The following is an 11,256-nucleotide window of genomic DNA, read 5'->3' as shown; positions in this document are numbered from 1 at the left end:
AATTTCACCAGTTGGGAGCTTCACTTCAACTGAATTGAGCCCTATAATTATAACCTGTAAAATGAACAACTTGAATTCGACTCTCATCCTGGCCCCTCCAGTCCCACGATGCCATGACTGTAATCAGCTCCAAAGCCAGACCAATGGAGGCATATGGCTGATGAAGCAGCCTTAGACCTCAGTCCAGGCGGTGACTCAGTCATGACATTGGATAAGGTCTGACACCCGCCAGTCTTCCCATCCTGTGTGGTACCCACAGCTACCCAATGTGTCTGCCCGTGGGGTGGGATAGAGCTCCTACTCCAGTGTCCCTTTCAGACCGTTCTTTCTTCTCCTGCATCAACTCTGACTATCCTTTGTCATGCCCCCACCGAGGCTGGCCAACCTGCTACGCCTGTTCTTACCAAGTTATCCAGTGTCTTTGTACTCAAGGCAATGTTCTTTAGTTGTAAAGTTATTTTTTGGAGCTATTAGACCCTGTTAAAGTCTCCAGTTTAGTTCCTACAACTATCCCTCTCACATGCTTTGCTTCAGCCTCAAGGACAATTCCTGAAACTCACCAGGCTCTTGATTACCTTGGACCTTGGCCCGAAGCTGCAGCCAGTGCTGCCTAGAGGAGTTGTCCCTCTCCACTCAGCTGTTAACTCCTTCCCACCCTTCAACCTCAGCATCCCTAACTGAGCCCTGGCTTTGCTCTTTCCTTCTTACATCTTGCTACCAGATACAACAATTTCATAACCGTCTAATGTCTGTCTGGTCCAGGAGATGACAAATACCATGAGGGCACTGCACCGCTGGGTACCCAGCGCCTGGCCACCCAGGGGTTGAGTTAGTAACTGTCAGGTAAGTGTGTGGATGAGCAAAGGAATGAAAGCACCATCCTGACCCAAAGAAGAGACAAGTGGTGGGAATTTCAGGCCCTGGCACGTGCTGAGTGGGGAGAGACATCTTTTTAAAAAAATTTATTGAAGTATGGTTGATTTGCAATGTTGTGTTAATTTACACTGTACAGCAAAATGATTCAGTTATGCATATATATTCTTTTTCATTATGGTTTCTCATAGGATATTGAATATAGTTCCTTATGCTATGCAATTGGACCTTGTTGTCTATCTATCCTGTAAATAATTGTATATGCTAATCCCAAACTCCTAGTCCTTCCCTCCCTTCCCCTGCCCCTCGACCTCTTGGCAACCACAAGTCTGTGGGAGAGATACTTTTAACCCATAAAACTTGTCTCTCTTTGCGTTATTGTATGGCAGAAACCAACACAATATTGTAAAAAAAATTTTTTTTAATAAATAGAAAAAACACACCATTGAATTCTTTCCACAAAAAAAGAAAAAAATACTTGTCTTTCATCTCTATCTGCAGTGCTCACCTAGCTCTTGAAGGACAGACACCAGCAGCAGAAAACATTATTACTCCCAAATGGTCTATAACTATTTGTTAATTGTAATGCTTTAACTCATGATGAAAGCTTTCTCCATATAAATCCAAAGCATTTTACTTTGTATTTGGGCAAACATGTTGATGATCGCAGCCTTTAGAATATGAAGCACAATATTAGAGGCATTAGACTGAGATAGAAAAGCTGAGAAACTTGCTGCCGTCTCACAGAGCCTTTAGCAGAATGAGGACCAGAATCTGACTTCTGGAGGTCAAGTCACTTTGCCTCTCTGGGCCTGTTTTCTTCCTCTGTAGATGATTTACTCTCATACCCCAACTTCAATACTCAGTGGATCCTGAAACTCCTTAATTTAAATGCAGCATTACTGACATCAATAATGCCCAAATCCCTCAAATTAAAAAAAAAAAAAGTATAGAGGTATGTCAAACATTTAATTGACAATCAAAAATTTTTTTTTAGATTTGTGATATTTGAGATGTATCAGATTTTAAACATTTGCTATATTCTCTAAAGAAATATTCATGTTTATATCTTAAAAAAAAACACTCACATGTAAACTTTTCTTTAAATAACTGGCTTATAGAGTACACATAATCTTGGAAATAAAAAAAGCATTAGCATCATTTTTGCTGTCCAGACTGGTGCTGGCAGGTTCAGTTGCCCTACTTTTTCTATTTGTGTGCCTGCAGAATAGAGGAGAGGTAACTGCTGGGTTGCTCTCAAATCTTTGTATATCAGTTCCACCTTTAAAATATGATTTTGTATCCTGTTTTCACCACTGATTCAATGTGAATTAGAAAAATTATTTAACCTTTTATTTATAGTTTTGTGTTTGCTTGATTTTTTTCATATGTGAAATGGAAAGAATACCTTTTTCTACTCATGTCCCGAGGAATTTGGCAAAGGCTGTTAGAATTAGTGGCTGTGGCCATGCCCATTCCATGGGGAGGCTTGACCACAGGGCGGGTCATACACTGGAAAGGCTTGCCAGGGATTTGTGGCACCTCTGTTGCTGGGTCCCAAGGACGGTTTCTGGAGTGAGATGCTGATTAATGGAGTTCTGTGGCCTGAGAAGACAGATTTTGTGTTGCTTCTAGAACAGTGGCTTCCCCAAGAACCAATTCCAATTGGGTCTTTCCATCAATGAGAAAAAAAGGATAAATGTGGTGTGTGTGCATTTGATATCAATGTGTGAATGTGCGTATTGTTGCCAATGTTCTTTCCTCTGAGATACTGTTCTTCCTATCCTTTGGAGTTAAACTGGTGTTTTTAACATCCAAAAAATGTAGTTGTCCATAAGATTCCAAAGTCTGCTTAGAAACACTGAGCTGAAGGACAACCTTGTTATTATTTCCTAGATCTTTTGTGACCTGGTTTTGTCAGTCAATAATTAACTTCCTTTGGCTAGCAGAGATAATCTAAGCTTTGGAAATTTACCCAGCTTCTTAAGTGGAAGGATACTAACATTTATTGAGTGTATACTGTGTGCCAGGAACTGCATTTGGTGATTTCATATCTATTACTGAATTAAATCTCCTTAGTAACTCTATGAAGTTGGAAGTATTGTGCCAATTTAAAATGGGAAAAATCTGAAACTCAGAAGACAAGTCACTTGATCAAGGTCCTGAGTTGTTAACCAGCAAAGTCTAAATTTGAAGTCAGTTTTTCTGAGTCCAAAGTCCAGGGTCTTCTAACCTTACTAGCTTATTTCCCCAAATACAACGACAGGACACATATTTTAATCTGGGTTATATTTTTGATGTCAATTGAAGACCATCTAGGGACTGGCATTTTAATTCTGTGTTGTGCTAAGTCACTTCAGTCACGTCAGACTCTGTGCGACCCCTGGTCTGTAACCCACCAGGCTCCTCTGTCCAAAGAATTCTCCAGGCAAGAAGACTGGAGAGGATTGCCATACCCTTCTCCAGGGGATCTACACAACCCAGGGATCAAATCTGGGTCTCTTGAGTTATAGGCAGATTCTTTACTGTCTGAGCCACCAGAGGAGCCCCTGGCATTTTAATCCTGATACCTAAAAAGAAAGCGTTCTACTTCTAATAGATATAGGGACACATACACTCACTGTTAACAGAGACAATCCAGAGTTGACCAGGACTGGTTAATCCATGACACCAGGGCTTCTTCTTGTCTGTGGAGTGTGTAAAGGACTCTGAAGAGGTTCCAAGGCCAGGGACCAAGTGAGACCAAGTTGCTTAAGACACACTGAGTTTCTGAGAACCTTTCAGAGCTAGATGTAAAATGTTCTGGATTATCTCTTCTTCTGTAGGACAACCTATCCTTGCTTTTCCCTCTGTCCATAAGAATAATCCGTATTGACTAAATTTCATGACACAAAAACAAATGGTTAATTTGCCCTCCAAGGCCATAACCAGCGATTGGCCTTGTGTTCAGTGACACACAAGCTGGAGTTTGTTTCTATGTCTGATACCTTGTCTTATCTGTGATTAACTTCTACTGTGATGGTGACAAAGAAAGGCTAATGTTCTGAATTTTTAAGACTTTATTGTTAAGAAATCAGTTCAAGAGAAGGCTAAGTCTTTGGGCAGAATGATTAAAAGTCTCTAAGCCCCAGGTTTGCAAAGTTTAGTTAATTAGGTAACATGCAGGCCGTCCTGTCTGTAGGTTCCCATTCAGTAGGTCTAGCATAGTGGCCTGCAAGCAGTGTTTTAACAAACAAACCAGGGAACTAAGTGCAGCAAAGGATCCAAGGAATCCTTTGGGAAACAGTTCTAAGACACATTTCATTCAAAGAGGATATAATCATTCACTTGCTCAGTGGAGCTTCTTCTTTTATTGCTGTTTTTTTCAACCGATAAAGGACAGTGTTTTTGTACCCTAGTGCTGAGAGGGAAGGAGAAGGCAATGGCACCCCACTCCAGTATTCTTGCCTGGAAAATCCCATGGATGGAGGAGTCTGGTAGGCTGCGGTCCATGGGTTGCTAAGAGTCGGACACAGCTAAGCGACTTCCCTTTCACTTTTCACTTTCATGCATTGGAGAAGGAAATGGCAACCCACTCCAGTGTTCTTGCCTGGAGAATCCCAGGGACGGGGGAGCCTGGTGGGCTGCCATCTATAGGTCGCACAGAATCGGACATGACTGAAGTGACTTAGCAGCAGCAGCAGCTGAGAGGGAAGTGCATAAACTTCCAAATAACAGCTCATTTTCTGGGTATGTTTCAGTATGAAAAACGGGCCAAAGAGAAAAAAACCCTTAGCTGTGGAGAATTCCAGAGGACTGGGGTGTCTGTGTGTGTGTGTGTGTGTGTGTGTGTGGTGGGGGGTGATAACCCAGTCATGCTAAAGATCCCAGAAAGGACAACATTACGCATACCCTTCAGAAGGACAAGGAATATACTAGGGCCATCAGCATGAAGACCATAAATCTGGACTGGGCAGTCACAGTAATTCAAGTTGCTTGGAATTTCCAGACAGTTCTGTTTTTATTGAATGTACAAGTCAGCATCTCTTTTAAATGCTGCCTGAAAACACCAGTGCTCTGGCTGCCTGCCATGCTTCTCCAAGGTAACTGGCACCACGGTAGGGCTGTCTTCCTGGTTGTTTATGGGCAGGGAGCCATTCTGGTTGATGAGCACCTGAGCTGAACCAGTTGTTAAATACACTGAATGTCTTCCCTAACTCTGCCAGAGCCTTGTGGGTAAGTTGTGACCGTGGAGAGTCACAAAGAGTGAAGGGCATAAAGGGTGCCTTGAGAAAGGGGAGCTGGAGTCTGAGGCTCCTGGCAGAAAAGCAGGAAATATAGCTAAAAATACTTAGTATGCTGTCCCCAGTGAATTGGGGAAACTAGGCCAGAGATGGCAAAGTACCGTTAGGAGAATTAAAGCTGAAGGGCAGGTAGTGGCTCCCTGCCCTGAAATAGATTCGGAGACCAGTCTTGGCAGTGATCATCTACAATCATTGATTACTGATGTCTGCCAAGGGCTCAGGATGGGTACGTGTGTGAGGCATGCTCGTTAGCTGTGCTCTAGGGGACATGGGGCTGACCTTTTGCTGATCTCTCCTTTCAGAAAAACACACCAGCTTATTCTTTCTCCCCATGAATATACATGGCCATCTCCAAGCTGCTCAAATAAGAGATTTATAGTAGTTTAGGCAGAATCTCTCAGAGATATCTGGGCTAATGAGCAGTGAATGCCAGTCAACATATGTCTCTGAAAACTATGAACAGGGGACTCCCTTCAAGCTGGCTTTCCCTGTGTAGTCACTTATTCTCTTTGCAACAGATGTCCAGTGTGTCAGGTTCCCCCAGGCCTTAGAACCTACTGTCACCCTCAGATCCCCTGGAGTGGATCGTGACTGTGGTAGGATGTACATCTGTCACTAGGTTTCACACAGAAGACACGGTGGGTTACTACGAATTACGCCTGTGAAGTCGCAGGTACTCTCAGTCATGGCTGAGGTCCCTGGAAACACCCGCCCCACCTGATGGTGTTGATGTTCCCAGTTGTGATCTGCTGGATGGATGGGCAATGGTGCAGAGGGGGTTCACCTTCTTCCTTATCGCTCCACTGATTGGCTTTTTGCCATTTTTTAAAATGAAAAATCCAGTTTCCTTAAATATTAAATAATCTTGCCTTCAGGGACACTCTCTTTTCTAGAAGGTGTATTGTCATTCAAAAACACCAGCCTTTGATAATAACATAGGGGATATAACCTATGTAACCAAATTTTCTACCAAGATTTTGCTTTGCAGTTTGACCTGACAGTGTTATGCTTGGGGCCTGTAGGGAGTTGATATCCTGGTGGTACTGGGTTGTACTAGTCAGGGTTCTATGGAGAAACAAAACCAGTAGGATATACAGAGATATACATAAGAGGAGGGGCTTCTTTGGTGCTAGTGGCAAAGAACCCGCCTGCCAATGCAGGAGATGTGGGTTTGATCCCTGGGTCGGGAAGATCCCCTGGAGAAGGAAATGGCAACTCACTCCAGTATTCTAGCCTGGAGAATCCCATGGACAGAGGAGCCTGGCGGGCTATAGTCCATGGGGTCGCAAAGAGTCAGACACAACTGAAGTGACTTAGCATGTACGTATGCACATGTAAGAGGAGACGTATTATAGAAATTTGCTCGTGTGAATAAGGAGGTTGAGAAATTTCACAGTCTGATCTGCTGTCTACAGACTGAGAACCAGGAAAGCTGGTGGGGTAATTTAGTCTGAATCCAAAGGCTACAGAGCCAGGAGCCCTGGATATCTAAGGGAGGGAAGAGATGGATGTCCCAGCCCAAGGAAAGGAAGTGATTTCCCCCTTCCTCCAGCTTTTTGTCTTATTCAGTTCCTTAACGGATTTGGTGACACCCACCTGCCTTGGTGAGGGCAATCTTCTTTACACAGTCTACTGATTCAAATGCTAATCTCTTCTTTATACAGTCTACTGATTCAAATGCTAATTTCTTCCAGAAATAATATTTTACCAGCTATCTGGGCATTCCTTAGCTCAGTCAAGTTGACACATAAAATTAACCATCACATGAGTGGAGAGCACAGAGCCTTAAAAAATCATCAAGATTTAGAGAAATAATGGTATTTTTTCAGGTTTAAAAGAAGTAGTGAGTGATTTGGTTGTTAATGCTAATCATAGAAAAATGCCTTCAAAGAATCCTCTGGGGAAATACAGAGGAACCTGCAATAGGGTGTGGGGAAGACTCTTTTCGACTGTAGCCCACCAGGCTCCTCTGTCCATGGGATTCTCCAAGCAAGAATACTGGAGTGGGTAGCCATTCCCTTTATCTTGAGGATCTTCCTGATCCACAGATCAAACCCAGGTCTCTCATATTGCAGGCAGATTCTTTACAGCGAAACTTCCTCTTATATTCACATTTCTAAGCCACGAAGAACTTCCATGTATATACTGACAAATTACGAAAAAGAAAATAGAAATGGTACAGACACATTTGAAAAAATGTTCAAGGCTTTATCCCAGTTGGGGAGCAAAGAGTCATTGGCAGTCATGATCTCGCAGCCACTTGGGGTATTTAGAGCTTCAACTATAAAAATGGGCAGGATTTTCCTTGATATCAGTGGTACCCGTCTGTTTTCCTTTGCAAACTGATACAATCCTGACCAACTGCTCAGAATTCATCTCCATGCAATTCACAGGCACCACTAGCAGAATAGTTCTTTTCAAAAGAAAAATTTCTTTATTTATTTTACTTGGAGGATAATTACTTCACAGTATTGTGATGCAGAGCATTTCTTTATAACAAGGCAGTCAACCTGTGAATTTCAAGACTGGGTCATGCTGTCTAGTCATCACTTGGTTCAAAATGTGAGCTGCAAAAACTGCAATAGCAAACTGGGATGGATCTATGAGTTTGCCACTGAAGATAGCCAATTTTATAAGGAAGGCCATGTGACCCTGAAAAGTGCTCTAGTTTGAGAAAGTGAGGGCTTTGAGGAGGAGCATGAACCATCTGATAACTCTTGAAGAAAAAGAGATAAATCCATCTTTGCCCAGGTCTCTTTCACTGGAAACAAAACTCTACTTACATACATTGTCACCTTAGCATCAGAGTCAGAGTCATGAACTGTGGAATGAGAGGTTATGAGAATCTATGATGGAACCTTTCTCTCTTTTTAAAAATTTTCTATTTTCCATCCAACAGCAGTGTGTAGAGACAATATTATGCAGCTGCTGTTATTTTTTCCCCCTATGTTTATATCTTGGGGCAGAATAGTCTACCTGCAGCTACATGGTGGGCTATGTGAGGAAAAAAATCTGGGCTATTGGAGTGAAAAAGTGTTTTAAGCACATTTTGAAAGGAAAATGTGTCAAGAGCATGGTTTTTAAATTTTTCTGGGCTTCATTTTAAAACTTTTTTTAAAAAAAAAAATCCAGTTATTTCACTTGATTTGCTGAGTTCAAAGAAGAGATCTGGATTTGTGACCAGTGCTGAAGGTTCAGAGTTAGTCTTTTCTGTGTGACTGAAGCATGAAAGTGAAAGTGAAAGTCTCTCAGTCGTGTCTGACTCTTTTCGACTCCATGGACTGTAGTCCATGGAATTCTCCAGGCCTGAACACTGGAATGGGTAGCCTTTCTTATTCCTAGGGAATCTTCCCAGTCCAGGGATCAAACCCAGGTCTCCTGCTTTGCAGGTGGATTCTTAACCAGCTGAGCCACCAAGGAAGCCCAATATATATATATATATATATATATATATATATATATATATATATATATATATATATATATATAAACTATATTGCATCCCATCATTAAGAAGATAAGTGACATGGACTTCCTGGGCATCTTTTAAGAGAGATGAGACACTTCAAGAGACTTGAAACATTTCATCCATTGACAGTGTAATTCCATTTTTAGGGAAACATTTTTCTTAGGGAAACAAAGCTTTATAACAAAAGATGTTTGTTACATCATTACTTAAAATAGCAAAGAAAGAAGGAAGAAAAAAAGGAAGAAAAGAAAGTTTCTACAAATAGCTTAAATGTTCAATGAAGTAATGATTCAGTAGATTATGATGTATCTATGAAGTGATCTGGCTTCCCAGGTGAAGAGGTGGTAAAGAATCTGCCTGCCAACACAGGAGACATGGGTTCAATCCCTGGGTTGGGAAGATCCCCTGGAGAAGAGAATGGCCACCCATCCCAGTATTCTTGCCTGGAGAATCCCATGGATAGAGGAACCTGGCAGGCTAGAGTCTAGGGGTCACAAAAGACTGGACACAACTCACTGACTAAACAACAACAACAAAACTGTCTGTTAGAGGCCTTAAAATGCCAGGCATTCCTACAGTTCCCTTCTAAGGGTCTTTTAGCCAGTGACCTTTCCAGCTGGCCCAGGGGCAGAAACCTGACCAAGGGAAGCCAGTTTATTTACAGGATGATCAGCAGGGGAGACAGTGATTCACTGAAACCATGCAGAGCTTTCCTTGGCACAGGCTGAACCTGAAGCTTGGGGAGAGAAAAGCACTTGGAGGCAGAGGAGAGGTGAAGATGACTAGGATCTCCATCATGGTGGTGACTGAAACAGTGTACCAGTTTTCTCTTGCAGTATTAACAAGCCATCCCCAAATATAGTGCCTTCAGTTCAGTTCAGTTCAGTCACTCAGTCCTGTCCGACTCTTTGAGACCCCATGGACCGCAGCACGCCAGGCCTCCCTGTCCATCACCAACTCCCGGAGTTTACTCAAACTCATGTTCATTGAGTTGGTGATGCCATCCAACCATCTCGTCTATCATTCCCTTCTCCTCCCACCTTCAATATTTCCCAGTATCAGGGCCTTTTCTAATGAGTCGGTATTTGAGTTTCAGCTTCAACATCAGTCTTTCCAATGAACACTCAGGACTGATCTCCTTTAGGATGGACTGGTTGGATCTTCTTGCAGTCCAAGGATCTCTCAATAGTCTTCTTCAACACCACAGTTCAAAAGCATCAATTCTTCAGTGCTCAGCTTTTTTTATAGTCCAACTCTCACATCCATACATGACTACTGGAAAAACCATAGCCTTGACTAGATAGACCTTTGTTGGCTAAGTAATGTCTCTGCTTTTTAATATGCTGTCTGGGTTGGTCATAACTTTCCTTCCAAGGAGTAAGCGTCTTTTAATTTCATGGATGCAGTCACTATCTGCAGTGATTTTGGAGCCCTCCAAATAAAGCCAGCCACCATTTCCACTGTTTCCCCATCTATTTGCCATGAAATGATGGGACCAGATGCCATGATCTTAGTTTTCTGAATTTTGAGCTTTAAGCCAACTTTTTCACTCTCCTCTTTCACTTTCATCAACAGGCTCTTTAGTTCGTCTTCACTTTCTGCCATAAGGGTGGTGCCATCTGCATATCTGAGGTTATTGATATTTCTCCCCGCAATCTTGATTCCAGCTTGTGCTTCTTCCAGCCCAGCATTTCTCATGATGTACTCTGTATATAAGTTAAATAAGCAGGGTGACAATATACAGCCTTGACGTACTCCTTTTCCTATTTGGAACCAGTCTGTTGTTCCATGTCCAGTTCTAACTGTTGCTTCCTGACCTGGAAACAGATTTCTTAAGAGGCAGGTCAGGTGGTCTGGTATTCCCATCTCTTTCAGAATTTTCCACAGTTTATTGTGATCCACACAGTCAAAGGCTTTGGCATAGTCAATAAAGCAGAAATAGATGTTTTCTGGAACTCTCTTGCTTTTTCAATGATGCAGCAGGTGTTGGCAATTTGATGATCTCTGGTTCCTTTGCCTTTTCTAAAACCATCTTGAACATCTGGAAGTTCTCGTTTCATGTATTGCTGAAGCCTGGCTTGGAGAATTTTGAGCATTACTTTACTAGCGTGTGAGATGAATGCAATTGTGTGGTAGTTTGAGCATTCTTTGGCATTGCCTTTCTTTGAGATTGGAATGAAAACTGACCTTTTCCAGTCCTGTGGCCACTGCTGAGTTTTCCAAATTTGCTGGCATATTGAGTACAGCACTTTCACAGCATCAACTTCCAGGATTTGAAATAGCTCAACTGAAATTCCATCACCTCAACTAGCTTTGTTCATAGTGATGCTTCTTAAGGCCCACTGGACTTCACATTCCACGATGTCTGGCTCTAGGCGAATGTAAGTGATCACACCATCGTGATTATCTGGACGTGAAGATCTTTTTTGTATAGTTCTTCTGTGTAGTGCCTTAAAACAACAATAAAAAGTAACGTTGCTCACAAATCTATAATTTGTGGGCAGAGCTTAGTGGGGACAACTGGTGTCTGTTCCATGAGAAGAGCCTGCTCGGGAAGTTAGTGGAGGATTGGATAGAGGATCCCTCTCCAAGATGGCTCACTCACATGGCTGGCATGTGCAGGCCCATCAC

The 11,256-nt window shown here is 42.3% G+C and overlaps 1 pseudogene; it reads left to right on the top strand.

Annotated features, from left to right (window-relative positions):
* Nucleotides 1-7,445: 7,445 nt before the first annotated feature.
* LOC129659272 (protein yippee-like 5) lies at nt 7,446-7,877 on the top strand (annotated as a pseudogene).
* Nucleotides 7,878-11,256: the final 3,379 nt, after the last annotated feature.

Source organism: Bubalus kerabau, chromosome 8 (assembly GCF_029407905.1).
Source record: "Bubalus kerabau isolate K-KA32 ecotype Philippines breed swamp buffalo chromosome 8, PCC_UOA_SB_1v2, whole genome shotgun sequence".
Taxonomy (NCBI): Eukaryota; Metazoa; Chordata; class Mammalia; order Artiodactyla; family Bovidae; genus Bubalus; species Bubalus kerabau.
This window is presented reverse-complemented; position numbering and strand designations above follow the sequence as displayed.